Below are 25565 nucleotides of genomic sequence, written 5' to 3'. Positions count from 1 at the left end.
AAAGTGCAGTCTGGGTATTTGGGGTGTAGCCGTGTTCAAAAGTGTTGCGCAAGCCGGTCTGCTTAGCCTTGTCCTTATCTAGCTTGTGTGCAGAATGGGGAAACGGCACGCTGGGGAAAGGTCTCTTCCCTCCATGAAACTCTCTCGCTTGTAATAGAAAACAGTCAAGAAGCTGGAAAAATTCTAACACTCCTGCTGAAGAACAAAAAAGGGAGAGGAAAGAAAGTGGGGACTTGAGCAAGGGAGTGAGTAAAGTCTGATAATTTTGAGTGGGTCAGCTCCCTCTCTGTGTGCTTTCAAGCATTGTCACAGGTGATTTTAGATACAGCTCTCCTTAGGTGCATTTACCCTAAAGTTTGTTTCTATCTTTTGCTGATTTGGCAATATTAAGTACTATACACACTTTAGTACAAATCAAGACGTTAGACTTCTTTAGTGTTCTAAATATTTTATTCCAGTTTGTTGAACATGAACTTCCCAGTGGCTTGAGTCACATGCTGCACTACAGACTGCTTTGTAGTAAGTTCCCCAGCGTAAACAGGAGTGGCCTGAACTTACAGTGTGGTCTCTCAGAATGAAACTTCTTCCTGTCTTGTTTCATACTTCACAAAGTTTCTCTAGTGATACTTTATATAAAGTCAAAATAGATTATTTTTTTCTTTAATGCTACAAGTTTGGCTAGATTTATAAGACAATGAAGGTGAAATAAGCCTATCTGTGAATGAAACCCTGAGAATATTGTGTTTCATCTGTTACCTCTATTTTAATAAGTCCAGGCTTGTTCTTCGCTTTGCTGTAGGAAAATTAAATAATGTCACAGTTTTTCCTTTGAGAGGTTACCAAGCTATTACAGAGCCTCCATGGTGTTCCATTGGAATTATTGTGCTTAGAAGTTATGAAAATGGAGTTGTGTATCCTTAAGTCAGGTGTTTGTGTTATGTTTGCAGTAATATACAGAAATTATGTATGTAATATACAGTATGTATTTGATAGTGTGAATTTCCCCAAGTAATTTAATTTTTGTTCTGAGGAATCATCTCCTTTTGCCAAAATATGCAAATTAAATTTTCAAAGATGTTTTTAAATTTATTTTTTTTTAATATTTGGGTAACTAGCTGCAGCCAAATTAATGTCAGGATCAATTTATTTATTTATAGAAGAAAACACATAGACATTCAATTTACTAATTTTTTTATCTGCCAGAGAGTTCTTGACATTAAATGAAAATCTAATAGTTTCTGTTTGGGTCTGAACATAAAATTATGTATAATTACATGCAAACCTTAAAATATATGAAAATTAAGTTGAAGACTTCAGTGCTCATTGCTTAAGTTTTCCATCTGTGACATCATGCATGTGTATCATGATAATCCTTAATTATACGATCACTTTTTTAATGCAGGAGCCTTCAGTTGGAGATGGAAACTTCTCACTGAATTAAGAAAATAGGAAAGTTATTTCTCTATCTGGTGTTTATCTGCTTATAGATTTTTTTTTTCTTTTTCTGCAGGCTTTTCTAGAGTAATTATTAGGAGAGTATCTGAATGCTCATATTAATGAGTACCCAAAATTCTGAACTAGTAGCATTATCATCACTATATTGCTGAGGAAACTAAGGCATAGAGTGATTCAATAAAAGAATGGCTGCTAAATTGGGTTGGTTTTCATTTAATCAAAGCACAGTTTCACTGAATATAATGTACAGGTTATTTGAGGTTAGAGGTTCTTCAGCAGTAGGAGTGCTAGCCATAATTTTAGAGCTGTGTTAAATTCAGTGATAGGCTTTTTCCTGAATTTGTGGGTACATGCTGTGGTCCTGTCTGCATTATTAGGGCTTTTCCTGGTGCAGCGTTATTGGGATGCTCTGTTTCTCAGAGCGTTTGCAGTGCTGAGAACACTGTATGCCTACGGTAGATTCTCCTTGATATTTCTGCATTTATTTTCCAGCAGCTTGAATTTGGAGCTCAGAAAATGAGAAGCACTTCATTAGAGCCCTCTAGTTCGATACCAGAAATTCGCTACTCTGTAAATCCCTGATAAAGACAGAAATAGAAGTGGTATGTACCCAACAGGATGCATTTGCGGTAGCCTCCCAACATCCCCTATCCCTTCCTCCCCCCGAGGCTGCTGCTCGCTTTTGGTGGGGCCTGGATGCCAGAAGAGGGAGCACGGAACACAGCGGAGCCCCAGCCTGAATGTCCCTGCTGCTGCCTCAGCTAGGAGGAACTCTGCAAGGACCAACCTGCAGCATTGTTGATGCCACAGGTTTTTCAGAAAACCCAGCTTCTAGCTCTTAAATATATTTTTCATTATTACTATTTTGTGCTGTACATGTGCAGCTTGAGATTTAAGAGCTTTTAGCTTTATCACATTGTTCAATAGAAAAACTGCCTGAAAAGCATATCTCTGATTCAAAGGCTACTCTCACACTAAATTTCAATTTTTCTCTTCAAAGTAAAGGCCTTTTCAGGTACGTTAAGAGGGTTTTTCTGTACTTGAGTAAAAATGGGAGATTTTTTCCTTCCTCATTTTCACACTTGGATTTTTGTTAAAAAGTTATTTTGAAAACATCAGCTTGAGGCAGACACGTGACCTGGAAAACTTAAACTCAGGTAGTATTAAAGTCAAAAAACCAGCGTATCTTCAATTGTTTCTTCTCATAACATGTCTTAGAACCTGAAGCTCTATTAAATTTCAACCCTGAAAACATATCCTAGTAGCTGTTTGGCTGTGTTTGCATTCATAGTCATTATATGCAATGTGATTGCAAAATACCTGGGCTCAAATACAGAAAATCAGCTATCCTTTGATATACTTAGCTTATTCCAGTATAATGCTTATTACTCAGAATAACACTGTCCAGTCCAGAGACATTACATGAGAGGAAGGTAGCAAGTCCTGTACTTCCAAGTAGTATTCTTTGCAGTGATAATTCTTGGTTCTGGCTTCCTCCAATGAGTTTAGGTCTCTGGGTAGCTGAAGCAGTTATGTTAGGTATGCTGACTTAGTCTTTAGCAGTATTCAGACTGTATCCCTTTACTGTGCAGAGCTGTGATCACCACATCCAGTTCTAATTTGTTACAGAACCACAGTCAAAGAATGGAACAGTTTTGTTAACTAGCCGAATGGCATGGGAGAATTCCCAGAAGGTTACTTAGTTTGCTAATCTCTGCTCAAGAGGTTCTGGTGGCTTCATTGCTAGTGGTGGCTTAGCCTTGTAAATACTGTCTTTTTAATTTTTATTTATTCGTTTAAGTTTTAAGGAAGGACTGGCTGATGAATGGCTAGTGTTTGTTTGTTTTTGTTCTCACTTTACCACTACTGGCTTCAGTTAGGTTTGAGAATGATAGAAGAGCTTTACACAGCTGTTTGCTTTATTTCTCCTTACCCCCTCCACATCTCATTGTCACAAAATGTTTGAGACATGTCTTGTGTTTAGAACACCAAGGGCCACTCCATGGTCATATGTCTCTTTCTTGAGGTGGGGGGGATGACACAAACACAACCCTACCCCACCCCCCTGAAAAAACCCAGCCAAACAAGAAACCAAACAGCCAAAAACCCCCAAAAAGCACAAAAAACCCAAAAACAAAAAAAAGCACCCCAAACCTATAGTTGGGGAGAGGGAAGAGTTTCCAATTCCAGTATATGATCTTCATATGCACAGTTACTGTACAATAAAGAGGTTTATGGCTTGAATTCAATAATACTGTTCTGTAAAAAAAACCTTTTCATTGAATACTCCGCTGGCTATTTGGATGATGTGCTGAACATTTGTAGTAATGAAGAGTCTCCAAAGGTCTGATTTTTGGTGCTCTTCTGGTTCCAGGGAAGAGGCAGAAAAAAGGACTTGCTTTTTTGTTTGTTCTTGATGGTTTCAATGACAAAACTCCACCACAAAACATATGCTATGCAGTCATCAGCATTTTATAAAGCTGTCATGCACATTGAAACACCACAGCTTTCTAGGTGTTTTGAAAGCAGGTGTCCTGTCTGATGGAGTTTTGTCCATTGTCACACCGTAGTACTGTGCACTGGATGTTATGAACAAATTTTAAAATAGCTGAAGCAAAGTCACTGATCACCTAATTGGGTTGTTATTGCCTTAGTAAAGCTTGTTGATCTTTAATATGGAGGAGCTGCAAATATTAACACCCACAGCTTTGTAAATGCAAATAAAGTTATGGGAATTTTAACATTTGGAAAGGAAGTAGTAAATAGGCATGTGCAGGAGCCTGGGTGTGTCAGGAGGAGAGGCCACTGCAGGCCAGCTATCTTGGCTGGCACGTTTGGAGCACAAACTATCAAATGCAGCACTGTACCAGCCTCACTTGTGCACTGTTCTTTGTGCTGGTGCCCCCACCTATCAGCCAGAGAACAGGAGGTCTTTAAGTCACAGCTTCCAGCATTATTTCCAGGACCTGAACTTACTTACCTAAAAGGGGTTTGTATATACATGTATATCTGTTGGAACTGGACTCCAGGAGTTGAGCGTCGTTTCTCAGAAAATGTTGGATCATCTCTTAAAACTGGAGTACTACTGTTCTGTGTAGTGTCTTATCCATGTTTAGAACTAGTGAGGATTTAAGTACTGATTAAACAGTTTGCTTTATCATCCTTCATTCATGTCAAAATTAATTGGACAAAACTGCTGCCAATTCTCTACTCAAAGATGGTAAGTAAAGATACTTGCAAAGAAACTCACCGTTTGAGCTCATGTTCTGCAGCAATGTTGCCAATTAACTTTTAGTAAGGGTTTACAACTTTAAGTACTTCATATATATCTTGATCTCTAAAAAACAAGTTTTAAACATTTTTGTAAAGATGGAAGAGAAAAATAGATTGTTAACATTTTTTGGTCTGAATATAAGACAGAAAGCACAGTTTGAATGTATATACATTTGTAGTGTTTGATCCCAGTTTAGCCATACTAAGCTCTTTCTAATATACTCCATGATGAAACACTTAGACAAGAAATAAGGGCGCGTGAAGAGGAGATGGCAGAATTGCACGCAGACAGTAGTCGTGGTACTCCTTTGCACATCAGTCACTTCTGAAAGTACACTGTAATTTCAGTAGAACTTACCAGTGTTTTGCACGTTGTTATATTGGTTTAAAAACATTTTATACTTTTCAGTTGTTATTTAACTTGCAGACATGAACAATAAAGTTTTGTTGTTTGAACTTCTGCCTAATTGTAATGAAAGAAGAAGTACAAACTCTGCAAACAGATTTTATAGAAGTATGAAAACAGCCAGCAGTTTACACAATCTACAGAAATGACATGTCATTACCACAAACTAGCTGCTACAGGAAGTAACTCTTGAGTTATGTGCCAGATTATGTATTAACTGGAGACTCACCATACATAAAATTATTTGGGAGCAAATATTCGATGTTCTTTAAGAGACCCTTAAACCTCTGATGAAGAAAAATCATAGCAGACAACTCCTAACCCTTTTATTGGACATTTTTTGATATAAAAGCTCACATCTCCTCAAAATATGCAATTTAATGTAACTAAAGAGACAGTTGTTTCATGGGATCACCTCTGAGACATGAAAATATGTGTGCACAGTATTCACAGGTCCTCTTGACCAACACAGGTCTCTCATGGTGCTGTTTCCTTATGGGAACAACCGAGATTTTGGGTAAATTCCTGATGCTGAAAACCTGCAGGTAAATAATTTAGATAATGATGTTGCTAACTTAATGCAGCAGTTGACTTGCCAAACTAGTAGCTTATGAATTTGTAGCATTTGTAGTCTGGGTAGCTAGCTTCAGAATGTTAGTGATAGCTTTGCCCTCCAGCAGAATGGCTTTCTACAGTTTATGCACTAAATACTCAAAACTGATGGCAAGATCTGGAATCACTGTTAGTACTTAGGTAACAACAAGTTGTTCCACAATTTCTTAATAGCTTAAACTAGGTGCTGCCTCCAAAAAGAAGCACATCATGCATCTTCGTCTTCCCCTTTCTTCCTTCCTCTTGGCATTAGCATTTCACACACCTGTACTGCAACAGAGATAAAGATTAATTCAGCTGAAAATTTACAGGACAAAAAATTGTCTTCTAAATGGACTTACTACCACTGCATGAAGGGCAGCATCAGTGCAAGAGAATGTAGAAATAAGAATCAGAGAAAGACAGGACTCCTTCTTCTTCTAGTCCTCCTTCAAAGGTTCCAGCATCCACACTAATCAGATAACAACAGGACAGAACACTGTCCCCCTTGTTACCACTGGTGAAAGAGTAGAAGAAATCTGAAGTCAAGGCATTTAGGTGCTGCTAGCACTTCCTTGTTGCTCTTTAAAAGGATGATAAAGTGATGACTCTTTTGATAAATATTTCCTCTAGTTTGCTTAGCCCAGTTGTCACAGGTATTTTGAAAGGAGTGCACCTGGCTGAATTGTTAACTGTGCTCTTATTTCTTTTTCAGGGGTGTTGGGGTACAACTGTCATATTGTGGTGTTTTTAAGAAAGCAGAAATAGAAAACTAACTTTCATTTTGTATGCAATATGTCCATGTGGGATGGACACAGATGATACAAAAATGAGTTAGGAAAGGCTTTTTGACTGATAATAACAGTGTTATATTTTTCTTCTGTTGCCAGCTTTGAGTTTGTTTGCCTCCAAACTTTGTGCTGCATCCAAAGACCTAAAATTTGGAGGCTGCAGGCCTTGGAGATGGAGAGAATTGGGCACAAAGAGTGCCCAAGAGTATTTTCAAGACTGAGATTTGGAAATAAGTTTCTCTCCTCCACTTATGAAGAATCTAATATAGGACCTTTTGAAATATGGCACATCTATATTTAGATTTTCCTTGCCTATATCTTTCCCCCCCCTTTATTTTTATATGGACAAGTTTTAAAATAAATGCATATATGAAATAAATTCCACATCTAAAGTCTTGCAAATAAGGGATGTTGTAGGAGTGGTATGCTTCCTACATGTTTTCATATAGAGAGGGACAGAGGACATGATATCACAGGCTTTATTTTGGTAAGATTAATGTTTTCAGTCGACATTAAACCTGAATACTGAAGTACCAAAGCACTACCTTGCTTACTGCTGTCTTCCCATAGACCCATCAGTTTTAACTCTTGGTAATTCTCATCCATTTTAGACTTCTTTCCATCTTCCACTTCCTTGGCCTCTTCTCAGTAGCACTTTGCCACTGGAGCTACAGAATATATGTCTGGAGATTCATGACACCCCTGTAAGTGTGGAGGGGAGAATGAAATTGCAGTTAATCCCCATAATTTTATGTTGCAAACAGTAAAGTTAAGCAACTGAAAAAGAAGTTTTTAACTGTTGATTTTCAATTAGAACTCCTTCCCTTCCCCATGCAATTATATCAAATCCATCCTGTGCTTTAGAAAAATGGGGAGAGGTAGCTCTTCTAACAGCTCACAGTGGAATTTTTACCATTCCAGTGATGCAGAATGGTTTGTCTGGAGGCCAGAACAGTGCAGCATCATCATCCTCACACCTCCTCTTGTCTTCAAGAGCTAATGGCTAAGTTTCTGCAGAAAAGTGCAATGGCTAATCCTGTGTAAGAGTCACAGTACATGTATGGCTTTAAATTTCTTGAAAGCCTTGGAAGGCTCCAGAAGGACAAGTCAAATGCTTCTGCATGTGAATGAAATGTGCAGTTTAGATCTTGAGACAAGCTCAGGGTAGTCAAAGTTAAGTAAATTAATGTTATTCAGTGAAAAATCCTTTTTTTACAATAAGACGTTATAAAAAAGAATCTGCATTTATTATGTGAGTAAAGCAGAGGATATGGGAAGTCAGGAATGGAAATGAAGAAACAGGATAACTTATATTTCCCTCTTTTTAAAAGCGAAAATGTCATATTTTAGGTAAAAGTCCATACTTTTCTAGCCCAGCTGTTGTGCTTCACATGAAACTGAGAAATACTATATAAAGCACTTGCTGTTATGATAGAATTTCTCTCTTGCTTTACTGCAGTTTCCTTCTAAACCAGGCCCTAGTTCCTCATTTTATGTAAAATGAAAGGAGCCAGGTGCTTCAGAACTGCCAAGACTGAACTGGGAGGGCAGCATCACAATTTTTCTTTAACTGTAGTCATTGGTGTTTCATATACAGTTAACATCCCATAAAGTTTTTCATTTCACTTAAGATCCTTCAAATCCTTTTTATCTTTTTTTTCCAAATAGCTATTTGAAGTTTTATTTGTTTTAAATGGTAGGGAAAAAAAATCAAAACCAGCTAATTATTAAAAGTGGAGATACTAAACACGACTCTTCAACTGACACCAAACTCAGTTTTCACACAGAGTATTTTCCTATTTCAAGAGAACTTTCCTGTAATCTAAAAACATAACTGCATATTTGTGAAATCTTCAATAACATTATGGGATTTTTAATGTATAAAGTTGTGCATGGAGGTAACTGAAAGAGCTTGGCTTAAGAATGTAAATGCTTCCTGGCAGAGACTCTGTTACCTTCAGGACCAACAGTTTCCCACTACTCAAGTTTAGGGGCTTTTCCCCTTTTTGTGTAGGATATGATTTAAGGCATGCCCCACTCAAGTTTCTCTTGGGGACAGTGCTGAGGTGAGTATCAGACAGGGAGAGAGTTGTTTTCTGTTTATTAGACATTCAAGATATGGATGTGCCTCTACAAGTTTTGTCCAAAGGCAACTTTTCACTCAGCATGGCCTAAAAAGTCTGGGTCCTGTCATCTCCTGTGCAAACCAAGAGCCTTAACTGCTCAGAAGTTCATGTATTTCTGATAAATGTTCAGTTCATTGGTATTTTAGAACAAGAAGAGTTCAGGAGCTTGAACAGCAGAATTACAGAGTTGGAAAGTTATGAAGACATCATTAAATTCAGAATTCTATGGCCACATTAAATAGCAGGAGTTGTGAACTGACAAAACTTAATTGCAGAATCAATATGGGACCATTCTCCTAAGATGTCTTCCCTCAAGGAAGCAGCTCTGATCCTCACTATGTCAAGACTTCTTGGGCACATGAAATTATAAACAAAACTTATTGGCAAGTGAAATATGGCAGTATGGAGTCATGTCCAGTACTGTTGCACCTGGTAAAAGCTACGTGAATTGACTGCAAACATGCCAGCCTTGGCACTGGTGAGCCTTGGTCTGCTGCGTGTTCCACACTGGTGAGTGGATAGGCCTGCTCTGCTCATCTCCAGAGCTAGCACCAACTGAGAATGTCCCCTTACTCTCCTTGTCCACTCCTAGCCTCAGTAGAGGTGATGAAGGTAGCACCTGTCACAAGAGGCCTTGGCACCATGATTCTAACCTCCTTATCACATTTATCCTTGGGATATGTTACTAGTCCTTTGCATCAGAGCCACAGTATTCCTCAGCACTACAGCTGTGGTAAAGGAGCCTTCTCCCCAAGATTCCTTGTAGCAGGTGTTAAGGATATTCAGTGTTTGAAGGTGAAGTGAGATCTCTGCTGTCAAAACAGGGAAAGTGCAACCCCTTGTTCTATGGAACACCGGGTTCCAAACATGTCAGCACTTGAAACATGGTTTAAGTGCAGAAAATTCAATGACAATTTCCTGACATAGGTGATTGGTGAAGTAACTAGATTAATTATTTATGACTCATGAACAATCTGTCTGAGGGTGTTGAGGCTGAAGGCAGCTTTGGCTGCAACTCTGAGTTTGTATTGTTTAAAATCCTGAGATAAACAAGAAAAATAATAAAATTGCCAGTCTTGACTTCCATAGAGCAAATTTGTTTTGGGAATTTGTTTGGGAATCTGTTGGACAGGATTGCATGAGAGGCAGTTAGTTGCCCTGGCACCGCTTCAGAACAACCTTCAAGAACTTCAAGAACAGCCTTCTCAAAACACAGAACTGGTCCCTCCCAAGTCAAGAAAGGTAAGCAAAGGTGGTGAAAAGCCAGTATGGATGAACAGAATACTCTAGATTGACTGCAAATACAAAATCTAGCCAGTGGCAGCATGAGTGTGCTACCCATCTACTTCACTGTGGTGAGCGGAGAGGTCTGTGATGGACAGAATAGGCAAATGGCATACCCATCTTCAAGAAGGATAAGAAAGAGGATCCAGGGAACTACAGGCTAAGAAGTCTAACCTCAGTCTCCTGGAAGATTTTTCCTCCTGTAAACCATTTCTGAGCTCATGAACTGCAAGAAGGTGATTAAAAATAGGCAGCATGAATGGGCAAATTACTACTGGGCAAATTGGCAATTACATGGGCAAATTACTACTGATGAACCTGATTGATTGATTGATTGATTGATTGATCATTGTGAAGTGGGCTGATTCCATGGATGAGGGAAGAGTAGTGAATGTTGTTTACCTTGCCTTTAGCAGACCTTTTCCCAAGGTCTTTGATAGTATCCTTCCAGTCAAAATACGGGCAGGATAAACAGATTGTAAAGGAGATGCAAAACTGGTTGAAATTCCAGGCCAGACAGGTTGTAAGTGGCAGTATAAAGTCCATCCCACAGCTGGTTGCTAGTGGCAGTCCTCCTCAGGGACTGATTCTGGGGTAAATGCAGTTTGGTGTCTTCACTGCCGATGGTCTGACCTAATGGGAGAGCTTGCACTGTCAGCAGATTCAGCAGATCATACCAGCCTTCAGGGAAGGAGTTGATATTCCAGAGGGCAGCGCTGTTGCTTAGAGGGACCAAGACAAGCTGGAGGAATGCATTTCCAGGAGTCTCACCAAGCTCAGCAAAGACAGGTGAGAAGTCTTGCTCATGCTGGAGATGAATTGAATGAAGAGCAGCTTTGTAGAAAGGGACCTGTGGTACTGGTGGACATGATGAGCACAAGTTGGCAGTTGGGGCAAACAAGGTCAGCTTCATCCCACATTGTATTAGCAAGCTGTGACCAGCAGGTCTAGGGAAGTAATTGCTCCCTCTCTCTGGTGCTTGTGAGACTGCTTCTGGAGTACTCTTTTTGCTGTCCAGCATAAGGTTTTGAATGCAGCAGAGTCACTAAGATCACCCAGGCTCAAGTGCGTGTGTATGAGCCGTGTGGTAAGGTGAATATAGGAGAGATCCAAACTCTTCTTGGAGATGGATGGTGACAGGGGAAGAGCTAATGGACACAAGTTGCAATACAGGAAATTCTGCCTGTAGGGAAAAACATTTTCACTGTTAATATAATCAAATGCTGGGATGAACTGTATGTCAATATTGTGGAATCTCAGACCTTGAAGAAATTCAAAACCTGGCTGAGCAAGATGCTTTAGTTGGAGATGCTTTGAATGGGAAGTTGAACTAGCAGACCTCCAGGGATCACTTTCAATCTGTCCATCAAAGAAGAGGAGCAAAAACCAGTGAATGGCAATAATTTACCACTGCAGACCTGCTCGAACCCGTATTGTCAGAGAGCTCTAGTGCCAAAGATGAGGCACCTACACATATCAACACTGAAACATGGCAGCTGAGTTTTCATTTGAGAACTGCAAGTTTCAATGAAGAACCCTGAGGTCTGAAAATCTTTTTGAATCTGGTTCTTAATAGTCAACTTAAAAAAGAATGGATCTGTTTTCAAAGAGTGCAGGCTTCTCTCCTGAAAACATGAAAGATATAAGAGGATGATTGATCAGGATTGCTTTGAGGACTGTTTTCTTTCCTGTTGTCCTAAGATGAGATTGGGGGTTGTAGGAAGTGGCAGATGCTTTGGAGTGGCCCTATTGTTTTCAGGACTTTAAATTGTTGTTTTCCTTTGTGAGTTTCCTATCTGCTAATAGTGAATGCATACTTGTAGCTAGTGTACATGATTGCATTTGGTACCTTTTTGGAAATAGATGATAGTTGTTTTCTAAGTGGTGCTAATTTCCGTTTTTAGACACTCTTCTTAACTTCAGCACTAGCAAAACTATATGAGAAGGTGATGTTGCTGCACTCTGTGTTGTGGTAAATGTAGTTATGCATTACAAGAATAATTGTATAGACTGAAAAGGTAATATGCATTAGTATTTTGTTAAAAAGTATGCACATTCAAAAGTATGCACTTTTTTTTCCCCAAGCACACATAGTGCTTGGGGGAAAAAAAGTCATTATCTCTTCATGACTGATCGAATTCTATACATGTTATGCTAAAGCTTTTTGTGTCACTAAAAGTTAATTAACATGATACATATTTAATGGAATATGTGATTTTTTTCTTCTTCTAGGGTAATTGTTCACAGTTTTGTAGCAGCTTCCACAGGTGTAGGTAACAAGACAAGTGAGTGGATAATCACAATCCTTATATTTAAGAAAAAAAAATCCTCCTTATTTTTAACTTTTGGTAACTTGAAGATGTTTCTTGTATTTTGTCTCAATACAGCATTTCATCATTAGTTTGATAATGCCTCTCTCTCTATGATAAAACAGTTAGAATATAGACCTTCTTCCTTTCCTCAGTGGTATGTTAACAAATCAGCATGCTGGCTTATATTTTATTAGAGTTGTGGGGAAGAGGAAATGAGATTTGACAATTGGGGAAGGAAAAAGTATTTATCAGATTTCAACCCCTGGATTAAATTAGATAATGCTCTGTAAGAAAAATTATGTGGCTCTTCAGTTTTGTTTTAGCAGAGGTTCTATGATCCAAAAACTATGCTATATTCAGTGCATATACTTAAAACATCACTCACATGCTGGTCACAAGAATATGGTTCTATTAAAAAAGTTGTCACTTACAAGTCTTTTTCCCTGTAGTTCAGAAAATAATTTCTATTTGAATAGCTTTGAAATTTCAAGATCAGAATATTTTTATAAGCAATAGTTTGAAGCCTGTGATATAATCTGAAAACTATCAAACATACAATCTTCCTAATGTGCCAGGACTTTGATTACATAAAAATACTTTGTTGATTCTTAGTGAATATTCATGAATGGTGTATATACGGTTGGTATGCATATGCACAGTATAAAACAACATTATAAAAAACACATCTTTATACTTATGGAAGATTTTAAAAATAAATCATTCCTTTCTACCTCTTTTTTTCCCTTCATTTTTAAGTAATACCTACTTAATGCCTATCTGTATTATTTCGGTATAATTTCTGCTGTGGTGATGTCTCTATAGAATTATTGATATTTCCTCTAAAATGAGAACTGGAAAGCAGTCTATATTAGCTACTAGTTTACTTGATCATGTCCTGGAATATCCCTAGCCTTCAGGCAAACTCATTGAATTTCTCTCCTGTTTTAGAGTGTGTAGAGGCAGCTGATAGGCTTGAAGTCATGGTCAATGGGGATCTAGTCAAAACAGCCAATATTATCCATAAAGTGAGTCAACTCATTTTAAAACTGGCATCTACTTTTAGTCAGATGAATCACTCTCTAAACTTCATTGATGTAGATATGTCAAGGTGAATGAGACAGATCCCACCTCCACATTCCCTTGATATTTCTCCTCACTTGTTTGAGAGTGAATTGAAGCACTTAAAAAGAATTTTGCAGTGCAGTTTGCATTGCATTTGCAATTGGGACAACAACTCTCAGCCTTGCTGAGTTAACTGTAAGTTCCCAGCTTGGAACTGCCAGCTGTGTATGGGGACTCTATGTATGAACTGGTCATGGTCGATATGTGAGTCAGTGGTGCATTCAGCATATAAATGCAATAAGTGCCTTCGGTGTTCTTACTGAAAAATGGCTCTAATGAGAGCCATATTTACACTTTAGCAAGCTTGCTTTTCAAACAGCTCCAGAACTTTTAGATCAAGTTGGCTGACAGATTCTAAACAGTTTTCAAAGTGTTGTACCAAATCCATATCGGGTACATATTCTGACTGCATGTCATTATATAATGTGTGCTAAGTTCTGTCTGTGAATTTGTTTACTGGCATGTGAACAGAGGAACAACCTCATCTTCTTATTCTGGACCTCCTACCACTATGCTATCCTTCTCAGGAACAGAGAGTAACTTGAAAAGATTGGGTTGAAGCTGCAAACCTGCGTTAGATAAAGGACAGAGAAGAAAGATAGGTCTGATGAATCAACAGGTACAGGAAAGGAGAGAATGACCCTGAAGTCCTAAGTCATGTTGTTTTCTCCAAACATTGTGCCATTTTCTATCTCTGTCCTTCATATCAGTTGGGTTGTTTGTATAATGCTCAATTCCATGTTTTCTATAGCATGTTGTTGGCAGGAAATGACAAAAGAGTGGATATCCCAAAGCAGTGGTGAACAGTTGTAGGTCCTTACAGCAACCACTAGCACCATGTTTTGGCACAGATGGAGTGGCCCTTGAAGGCTTTATCTTGCAGATGAAGATTAGAGAATAAATTAGCAGAGGCATTAAATGTAATGAATTGATATCCTGTTTGGTTGTCTGGGTTTTTTTTTAATCATCTCAAGTAGCATGAATTGGGATGGGAGGTACTCTTTCCTCTGGAGTTGTGTCAACAGGCAGGTCATAATAGGAATGCTTCCACCCCCACTTTATGGCTGAAATGCTGGGGACGGGTTATTTGTTCCTCTACTCTGCATCACACTGCGTAATTCTGGATGCCCTTTGCCTGGAGGAAGTCACAGCCCAGCTCAAGGTTCAGAGGCTTCCTTAGCAGTGTGGGAGGAGAAGTAGGAGTGGATTTCACAGAAACCTCTGATCAGGAAGCTGCCCAAGCAAGCTAGTGGGGAATGGCTGCATTCCAGGGGAGTTTCCTACTTGCTGTGCCACTGGGGCATGCTGAGGAGCATATCCTGGCCTGTGCCAAGTGCTCTTGTCTTCAGCTGCCTTTTTCCAAGCTCTTCATGGAAGGGTTGTGCTGCCTGCAGGTGAGGCAGGGTGGGAGCTTCCTGTAATGGGAACCTCATTTAGGCTTAAGAGGTGAGCTAGCAGATTTGAAGGGCTGTCAAGATAATAAGGCTAAGATTTCTTGCTTTGTGGCAAAAGTGTAGGTTCATAGAAATGCAAGTAACTACCAACAAGTGCCTCACTGGAGATGTTGAAGCTCTGCAGTGTCTTTGAACGTTCCAAGAACTGGTGCCAAGTAACAGAAATCTCTCGTATCGCTGCCTTGCTCCAAATCCACAGGTTAAAGCAGATTGTACACTTGCAGGAATATTTTTTCACTGCATGATTTCACTAGGCTGGTTTTGCCCCTGTAAGAAGCTGGTGTGCTACTTGCCTTTTCCCTGGTCTTTAACTAATTGCAATTTGAAAAACATTGTTTTATGGTGTCCTTAACATGGGCTTTATAGTAAGTAAATATTACATCCTGTTAACATGGTCGCATCCAGTAAAACTCAAATATTGAAATTTCTGCAAATTCATCCCACATTTTATTTAGTTACATTATATGCATTCAATGTATTTAAAGAATAAACAATGTTAAAACAATTTGTTACTGTGGTTTAAGCAAAACTTTATGGGTTCTTGGTCTACAAACTTGTCTACTTTAGAAGTTTGCCCCATTCCTAGGAAAATATTTGAAAGAAGGAAAAAATGGTAGAAAACGTGATCTTGCTTCTTTATTGTAAATATCTTTATGGAATTAATATTATGAAGACAGAAACTTACTTACACCAAATAATTTTATGGGTAGAACAGAAATTTTAAATGCATAGAGAAAAAAGGCATACAAAGTGCCAGTGTTTCAAAAGTGAAATTCAGATAAGAATGGTGTGGATTTTTAAAATAGTGTATCAATCCTGTATCCACCTTCAAATAAGAACTCAAACATAAATATTGCAGTCATTACTGAAAGAGAGTCTGTAGTGTAATCTGTTTGTGTAGATGCGAGACCAAAGTGAGTAACTTAGCAGCTTTATCTACCCCTAGAAACTTTGACCATATGTCCAGGTGAGACCTATTAAAAGGAGAAAATTTTCATAGTGAACAAGTTCTGTTTTGCTATGCTGTATGTGGAGACACCACACATCTGCTAGCTGGATATGATGGAATAGCTCACAAGCAGTCTACTTTTCTCATGTGGCCAGCTTCGGTGGTGATGTTCATTTTCTAACAATGAATAAATCTTGAGGCTGAGACACCTTTCTATCTTTTTCCACCGCTATGTATTTGCCACTGGATCCCAGACTTCTGCCAGTCTGCTCTAATACCTGTCCTTGTGTCTTGCTCCAATTCTCCTAATTTAGTTGATAAGGCTCTTCATCTGGGCTTCTGTTTAACACCTTTTAATTTAGGAAAACCTTGATCTAGGAGCTCGAGGATCTGGTCATTTTGCCAATCACTTCCAGTTCCTCCAGTCCTTATCTCTGTTCTTACATAGCCAAGACAAGCTGATTTTCTCTCTCACTATCATATTTATCTCTTTCTGCCTGCTTCATTCTTCAGCCTGTTTTAGCAGCTTTGTCTCTGGTCTTGCTCTGATTTATTTGTCAGGTCAGTGACTGCTTGCTCTGTAGAAAATCTTTTCATGAGATTTTACACCTCTCCCATTTGGTCTCCTGGTTCCCATCCTTCACTGATCACATTATGTACTGTATTTTAAGTATCTTAACTCTGGCAAAGAAAAAAACGTAGGCCATGTTAAGTACCTCATGTTGGATATTGATGGCAGGAATAACTTCCAAAGTTCCTCTATAATCACTAGGGAAAGAAGGTAGATGCTTTTGAAGAGGTGGTTCATAATAGCAAGACAGCTTCTTGAAATAACAGTGTGTGTAGTCCTTAGTATCAAAGTTATCAGAGTAACTATAAGCAAATATGACAATTCCTCAATAGGTTGAACAGCTTCTTAAGGCTGATGTACTGTTCAAGTTTAATGGCATTGTTCCTGAAATCCCCAGTATTCAATGTAACCTGAGATATCAAACACATTTAAAAATAGTGATTATATAAAATGTTGTCTGCTACAGAAGTTTTTCAAATTAATGCAAATAGAAATACCACTAGCTTGTTTCTTATTTATTACCAAAATCCTAGAGTCACAATCATAACTCTTTAACAGTGGAATTGATATCATCATTGGTGGCACAAGTATTCATTCCTTAGTCCTGCAGGAATGAATAAATAGGCTGACCTTTTGTCTCACGTAATGAATATCTTATGTAATCCTTGAGTGACTCCACCTATATACAACAGGATTTATTACTTAAACTACTGTAAAAACAAAATAAAGGACAGCATGTTGAATGCAGGATCCTGCTCTCAAAAGCATGTATATTTTTCTCTTGGGAGAAGAGTAGAGCAATTAAATGAGGGGGGACAGATAAGAAGAAAGAAAGGGAATAGATGTTCTCACATGCATGTCTAATTTAAAACTTTAAAATGTTTTAATACAACAGGAGATCTAAAATCTGTACACCAAGATAGGGTGTAATAAGGCATTGTTTATATAGCTCACAACTGTTGCAAGGAAACCATGCAGTCTCCTTGAGAAGTAGGGCTTAGGAAATCATGCTGTTGTTCAGAAGAGCTGGTGAGGTGGGCTTGTGGTAGGGGCTGTTTTGTCAGAGTCAACAGAACTAGTTGTAAAATCACAGCCTAATCCTGAATCAGCCATTAAAACTGCACCAGCTGTTTATGGTCCAGTTGCTGTCACCTCCTGCTCCTTCTTCCCCCATCTACTCCAGCTGTCATCACAGAGGCTCATACCTGGGAAGCTTCCCTGTTTGTTTTTTCATGAATCTAGAAATATGCTCTCACAGGCAGATAAACAGCACTGAGGGAAAGACTTCATAGGAGTTTCACTCTTAGTGGACACCAGAAAGCTCATAGAAATAGTGTGATGCAAACAAACTTGAATCAGAGTTTGTGTTTCCTTAGATGTTTAGTCAGTCAGGCTTAAGACACAGATCCAAAATGAAAATAAGCTTCCTTAGATTGATTTTCAATGAATTGTGCTTTAATTACTCTAACTTTTGACTTTGGTTTCCAGCAGGACAATTACAAGAATGAGAGCTTTGGTATCCTTCTCCTGGCACATGATTAGCTTCATTATTTAAATAATTAGATGAAATCTGGTACTAACAAATCTTAATTTGATACTGAATTATAACACCATGTCCAGTTTTAGACACCAGATTTGAGGAAAGAAGACAATCAACTGGAAACAGTCCAAAGGAGAGTGACAAAAAAGACAGAAGTGTAGAAATTATAACCTAAAAGGGGAAAAAAAAAAGATATAAATTATGTTCGTTTAGTCTGACAGAAAAGATAGAATGAAGACACTATAATACAAGAGGTTGCTCCAAGGAGGAAAAGAACAATCTATTTCCTTTGCCTGTTGGATAGAACAAGAAGTAATAGGCTAAATTACAGCAGAGAAGATTTATTTTTAAAATTACAGAAAACTTTAATGGTGAGGATAGGGAATAGATTGCTTGGCAAGCCTTTGGAGTTTCCATCTCAATTGGAGATCTGTAAGATCAGAGTACTTGAAAAACTGCTTCCTGCAGGCAGGAGGATGTATTAGGTGTCATCTGGAGGTCCCTTCTAGTTCTGTATATTTTATTCTTGTAGTAAAACTGTAGTTTAAAGGATAGGATTCATGTACACTTCTTACACTATCTTCTTCGTGCCTTCAAGCAGTGATAAAATCCTCCTGTAGAAAGGAGAGTAAACAATGCTGTTATTCCAATGATCTTGTAATGAAAAATGGAAATACATCTTGGAACAAAGTACTTTTTGATATACTTTCATTTAGATAATTGCACAGGAGTACTTGGAAAGGTGGCTGTAATAGGGAAAAACAGATAATGTGATAAAATTCATTTGTTTAAAATTACTTTTTCGGCACCTGTAACTGTTGTACTGAATGATATCACTGTAGATCACTCATGTGGGAACTTCAGAAATCAATTGAATGTCCTAATTGCATTCAGAATGCTAAATATAATTTTAGATTTTTATTTTATCATTCCTTCTATTTTAAAGATTTAATTTAACTGGAAATATTAGAAGTAGCACTTCAGTTCTCAAAAATTGTACATATCATGTGAAGTCCATTAAAAATCTAAAAGGATAAAGTGTAGATACTTCAGCGATAACTTTAAAAGTCCTTATTACTGTATTACTTGTATTTGCAGTTGAATCTTCCAGAATAAAATGGTTGGGCCAGGGCAGCTGACTAACCACTTGTAAATCACAACTCTCAAACATACTTTTGACGCAAAGTTTAGAATTGATTTATTTGTTTTATTCTGGGCATTCTTTATTTTTCAGATTATAACTTGAATGCCATTTCTTTACATTGCCTGTAATATGACTGGGACATAGCACTTCTACTGCAGAATGTCACAGAAATTTGACTTGACTGTTGTGTTTCTTTCTCCTTCAGCTGCTTAGACCTCCACAGATCTTGATCCTGAAGAACCATTGACCATCAGGGCTGAGCAGCAAACTGTGCTTGGTACCACTGGAACCATGCTCATCTGGATCTTGGGTCCTGGCTCATGGGAAACACTGTCTGTCCTTCCTTGGGTTTTTCAGGTGTATACCCTGGGAGACCGCTGTCCCTACAGGTTCCAGATTCATGGAACTGAGTCTGGCTGGCTGGACTCTTCACCTCACCCAAGCTTATGTCAAACCTCATTCCTCCCATCACCTTTCTCATTGGTGACAAGGGGAGCAGATATATACCATTGGTATTTTTATTTGTCATTGAAATAGCTGTGTTTGGGTCCAGTGATATGTGAATTTAGGTGACTTTGCAAGCTGCAACAGTAGAGATTGATGCACTGTAAAGGCATAAGCACTTACTCGATGAACGGGGAAATGAGACAAAATGTTGGAGGCTTCAATGGAGTGTAAATTCTAGACTTGGATACCTATGCTCCTGTATATATATATGCTCTGTAGATTTCAACATAGGGTAGAGGTATCTGAAGTTAGCTTTAAATAAAATTGGTCAGTTATTGGAAGGGATCTGGCCTCAGTAACAGGCCACTCTGGCAAGATGATCTGCTTTCTCAAAATCGGGTAGCTTCTACTTTTTTGAGTCAGTTCCTTAAAGCAAGACCAATAGGACTGGTATTTTCCAGATTGTGACTCACAGCAAAGTCCTGGAACATATTACAACACTGAGTGTTAGCAAGGCAAAAACTCATTGTTATCTGTAAAAAAAGATTAACAGTGGCCCAGCCCACCGAAAACTGCACCATCCAGCAACCTGTTGATGTACCTAAATTTTCCATGGCTGCAGCTCTTTAGAATGTGTTTGTATGAAAAACACAGTAAAATGAAAATAAGTTTGATAAACAATCAATCAATTTTTTTTAACTGAGAAGCTTGAAAGGAAATAGATAGCTGCAAGAAACAAAAATCTTCAGAGATTTTTGTTATATTTTTAAATCAGGACCTCTATTCTGGCCATTCATGTTCTCTAATGAAGCTCAGCACATGTTCAGAGTGGTTTTACAGGTACATTTCCTAACATTCAATAGACACAATAGATTTTAAACAGTTTCATAGCAACAGATGGTTCATTATGACTGTTAACCTAGATAAGTGAGTATCAGTTTGGCACATCCTTAATGGTCCATAGTGGTCTGTGGGTAAAAAATTATTTCTCTTCATCTGAGTACCTTCCTGAGAGGTACTTTTTCAGTTTTGGTTTTGCATTCAGGAAAAAAAAAAAGTACCCAAGAGCTTTGTGGTAAGAATATTTACCACAAAAAATATTTGTTTCTCTGAAATGTAGTAGCCATAGTATATCCTATCAGGTAATCAGAAATTTTAAAAGTTGAATAGGTACCTTGACAGCAGCTAACAGACATTCCTAAATAGCAGAGATTTTTAAATTATTGTTGCTACACCCATTGGAATTTTGGAAGGTGGTTTCATTTTCGGTTTTATTATTAAATCCCTCTATGCTGCTGGGACATGTCCTAGCTCTTCTTTACGACAAAATACAGTTAATGACGTGGTAGAGGAGGAACCCACTGCAATACCTGATGATGGAGCTGACACAAAGCCTTGGGAAGAGCAGAACCCAAGCATTCTGGGAAGTGCAGAGCTGGGATGTAATGATTAGAGCTGGGGTGCTGTGTTCCCCAGAGCCACAGATACCTTGACACCAGACCAGTTGTGTTGGCAGAGGCTTCTGATGGTGGCACAGTGCTTGCTGTTGGAGGAAGGCAGCACATCTTGGATGGAAGGACACCACCTCTCAGAGTGGCCTAAATTTGGCATAAGAAGCTAACACCCCCTGCTCTTAAAGAGAATCCCTGAGATTCAGCTAGGGTTTACTACATAGTAACAGAAACCCGTGTTTTAAAAATAGTGCTTTAATCTACTGTGGCACCCTACATAATATTTCAGACTGATTCTTTGGTGATGCATATTTGCATGAACCTAAATGAGATCCCCTCTCTGTTGTCTCTTCTTCAAGCTAACCAGACCCAACTCACTCAGCCTGTTCTCATAAGAGGATGGTATCACTCCTGAATAATGCTTCATTTCCCTTGTCACCTTTATAGCCCACTGCTGGACCCTTTCTGGTAGTTCCTTATCTTTCTGTTATCCTTGTCTTTCTTGATTTGACATCAAGTATCTTCGTTCACATAGGTTTATCTGCTTGTTTGGGGATGCACGTGTGTGTGTGTGTGTCTCTGTGTGTGTGTGTGTGTGTGTGTGTGTGTGTGTGTGTGTGTGTGTGTGTGTGTGTGTGTGTGTCCATGTGTGGCTGAGGTTAATTAATCTTTTCTTGTTTCTACTTGGTCACCATCCACACTTATTCACACCACACACCAGGTTTTAATAGTGGCTGCCAGGTAGCTGAAAATCAGCTGGGCTTTGAAGGAACCTGCCTGTACTAGACTCTTTGTTGGCTACTGTGGGATACTGAGGGATTGTCTTGGCCTAGCAAAAGGAATTTGTATTTTTTAGATGAAAAAAAGACAGTAAAATCTTCTAAAAGTTAATGTGTTGAATTTATGTGGCTGTAGAGGATCATGAGAACGCTTTGGTCATAAACAGTAAGGAACTTTTAATGAGACGTTTTTGGAGTTAGTTTGGACTACAATTTTAATATCCTTAGTGATGACTTAGTGAAGTCATCCTGTTTTTAAAATAATTCAAAAGTTTACCATGACCATAACACATTACTAAAATAGAATTATGTAAAAATAAATGAATTTATGTTGGACTGATGAAATAAGATATTTTAGAAGAGCACTGGAATACAAAAGTATACAAGCAAAACAGTTTCAGTATGTTTAAGATATAATTCTTCAGACTTTTTCCCACCTTTGCTTTTTGTGGATCAGCTTGTCCTGTTACTGTAAAGATGCCGTGTCTTTAAACCATTATTGGTGTTGTGGTCTAGGAATGGCATTTCCCAGTTTAGTGTTGTCACTGAAACACTAAACCATCTGCCACTCACTCATTCCCCTGTTCTCCTCTCTATCCCCTGTGGTGGGATGGAGAGGAGAATTGGAAGCATGAAAGGTAAACATCTCAGCTTGAAATAATTTACTGGAAACAACAATAAAATTTTAAAAATCCACCCCTACAATGAACGGTAACAGTATAATTATCAAGCATGAAGGCTCACCACACAGAACCCCAACAACAACCAACCACTCCCTCCACCGCACCATGTGACCCAGAAGGGACCCCTTTCCTCTGGAAAATCATGCGAGGTGGTACAGAATAACCTCTGGGTCCTGCCCATGTTCCTCTTGGTCACTGCAACAACTAACCCTGTCCCTTGCCAGAACCAGGACAAATGGGGGTGAGAAACCTCTTCCAATGCTCTACTTCCAGTCTACTTCTGGAGTTATTTTTAGTGGGCAGGGACATGTGTGACTAGCAAATGTATCAAATGTCCATTAAACTTCACACAATCTCAGTTGGATCTGGAGATCTAAAGTCTTTAACATCTCTATGACTTCCACTGTTGTTCTAGATTTGGTTGAAATTGTCCAAGAGGTTGAAAAATTACCAGGGAAATTGGAGTAATAGTTGAGTGAATGGATAATGTGCCTGCATAAGCCTCATTTCTTTAGGACACCATACAACAAAATGAAAAATCTTCTGGATGGGGACATCTTCAATATTTAGCAGTATAGATGTTTTGTTTCAATTGTTAATCTTACTGCTAGTTTGTGGAGAGAAGTTAAGTTTGCTTAACAGGAAACATAGCTAATCAGACTTCATCATGCTTGGCTTTTTCTTTGGAAAACAAATAAGAGTTAAACTGAAAATATTCTATCTCGAGTTATCTGTAGTTAGCATTTCTGATCAGAACATCCAGTTCTTTCTTCTCTCTTTCCTTTTAAAATTATGTTTTTATTTCAACCACTTTTTACCAGCAGGCAAAGCTGCTGTTACACTGTACCCAGCTGTGAAATCAATATGATTTTCATTACAAAGATAACAGAAACTCTCTTAGAAAGACTGTGAATTGCCAAAGGTCAAATAACAGTCAGTGGCACAGCTAAGAATTTAGATGCACTAATTAAAAAATTCTGTGGTATAAATATATTAATGAAATGCACCCTGAGAAATGTTTGCATTTAAGATGGCAACAATTTTAAGATATTACATTGTTTCTTTAATTACTGTAGTTCATGTAAGTCACATCAAACTGTGATGGGTTCTTTCTCTGGTTAATGATAATTTCTTATAAAAATAGATATTACCTCTTGTTTCCTCTTTTAATTCACAAATATTTGAGCTTGATCAGACTAGAAAGTGTAACTGGCACAGAAGACAGAACATATCTAGTATAATTTCTGTCGTATTGAACTCTAAAAATGACACATACTCCAAATGAATGGGTGCATCAGTTATTTCTGAGATATATGACTTCATTAGGAACAAGAGGAAGTACACCATCAAACTGAAAGCAGTACTTGAATCTTTCTGCCGAAGCAGCCTGTTCTATAAAATGAAAATCAGAATTTTAAAATAAATGTTTTTACTCTTTACAAGATCATCCTTGATCTCTTCTTTTAAACCTCAATTTTTTCAGCAGTTAAGTTACATTTGCCTTATTACAAATGAAAATGTCAGGAAATTAATTCTTTTACCACTTGTATATGTTTGATATTCCTCTTTCACATCTCTCTATTTTTATTTAAATTCTGTCTTTTCCATGCTATGTGCTAAAACAGTAAACTCGGATTGCCAGTTATTGTGGGTTTTAATAGAAAATTTCCCCACCTTACAGCTGAGGGTTTTTTGCATTACTGTGCTCCCTCTGCTGGATAGTGCCTGTTAATTTTTTTGTTCCCTGAGCTGTACTAGTATCCATGTTCTGTAAACAAGCAATCAGTCTGCCTTAAAGATAAAGGTATAAAAAGTGGAAGTGCATCATTTTGATCTCAGATAACATGGAAGGTGACATCTGTAGGCTAGGAAAAATCCTATTGTCGGCAGCTCAAAAAGCCTTCAGCAGACATTTGAGGAATAATAATTTACTATCTCTTGAGCAAAACCAGATGGACACTAAATAACCTTCTTTCATTTGTATGACTTAGGGTGATGTCGCTTCTCATGCTTTGGTAAGTACAACAGTATCCTCAGATGTCCCTGCAATGTTATTAGTGTCAGTCTTAGTGGCACGGTTCTCATAACTTGCTTCATCCTTTGGATGAAGTGATTTACAGAGTCACTGCTGGGCCAGTGTCTGCTTTGTGGGGAAAGCAAACATGCTCTCATGCTTGGTGCCAGCCCCACAGCAAGGTGGTGAGAATAATACAGTCCTTTCCTGTCTCCACTGCAATGGGGCAAGAAGGAGCAATACTTCAGCTTTGTTTCTAGAGGTGATTTTGGTCTTTGAGGCCTTTGACTTCATGGGGTGCTTTGGGCTTGTTCTTGTGCTCACCTTTCTCCTGCTGCTGTCACACAGTGAACCTGACTTTGTCTGTCCTTCCTTCCTGTTTCCTTTCTGCCTGCCTCCCTGCCTCCCTTCCTTTCTTCCTTCCATCCCAGTGGGGTGTGGTTTGGGTGGGCACTCCCAACAAAACTGATTCAATGTCACAGTCCTCTCTCAACTGACCCTGGAACCTCCTGACACTCCACCCCGCCAGCCCTCCAGGGCCCACCCTGGCTTCCCCACGGAGCACTGCCCAGATCAAGCAGCCCCTGTGTTTCACAACCTCCCAGCACTTAGCTCAGTGCTGGCTGACCCAGTTGGTTCTATGGAAAGGAGAAGGAAGGTCAACATCCACTTCAGTTGCAGGTGGACTTTCCCCATCTAAGCTGCTTCTAACCAGATCTTGAGCCATGGTTTTGCAGGTAAGCCTGATACTTTGCAGTTTCCTTCAAATTTGATGAAATGTTATGAATGCTGCTGCATATTAGTAACAACCAACTGGGATTGTCTTTTTAACTTGACTCGACTGCCCTTACAGATTAGTCCACATCTCTCCCATATTTTGAAATATATTAGGCTGATGAAAATATATAGAAGACTGCCAATTGTTAGGGGCAACAAATTATTTTGTTTAATTTACCATTTATTTATTTTACCATTATTATATAATGGTAACTTAAGTATAGTTATTTACTGTTAATATTGATTTAACTTGGGGTTGTTATATAATGGTAACTATTTGACTCCTGGTACAACTAGGGGATTTGGTACCTTGGGAAAAGGCATTATGGGCAAATTCTAGTTAAGAATTTTTTTCTAAGGTCAGTTTTAAATTTCAATGTCTGGACTTTTAAATTA

At 38.5% G+C, this 25565-nt stretch overlaps 1 long non-coding RNA gene across 2 annotated transcripts in view; it reads left to right on the top strand.

The window, feature by feature from the left end:
* The window catches only part of LOC115485209 (uncharacterized), a 63932-nt gene that overhangs the window by 4762 nt on the left and 33605 nt on the right, over positions 1–25565 (top strand). The window contains exons 3-4 of one of the 2 annotated variants that reach the window (XR_007780839.1): positions 1948–2057; positions 19224–25129. This is a non-coding gene — a long non-coding RNA (uncharacterized LOC115485209). Of the gene's footprint in view, positions 1–1947; positions 15444–19223; positions 25130–25565 lie in introns of those variants that run through there. The other variant, XR_003945931.2, reaches the window with a different exon arrangement.

This window comes from Serinus canaria, chromosome 1A (assembly GCF_022539315.1).
Source record: "Serinus canaria isolate serCan28SL12 chromosome 1A, serCan2020, whole genome shotgun sequence".
Lineage (NCBI taxonomy): Eukaryota > Metazoa > Chordata > Aves > Passeriformes > Fringillidae > Serinus > Serinus canaria.
This window is presented reverse-complemented; position numbering and strand designations above follow the sequence as displayed.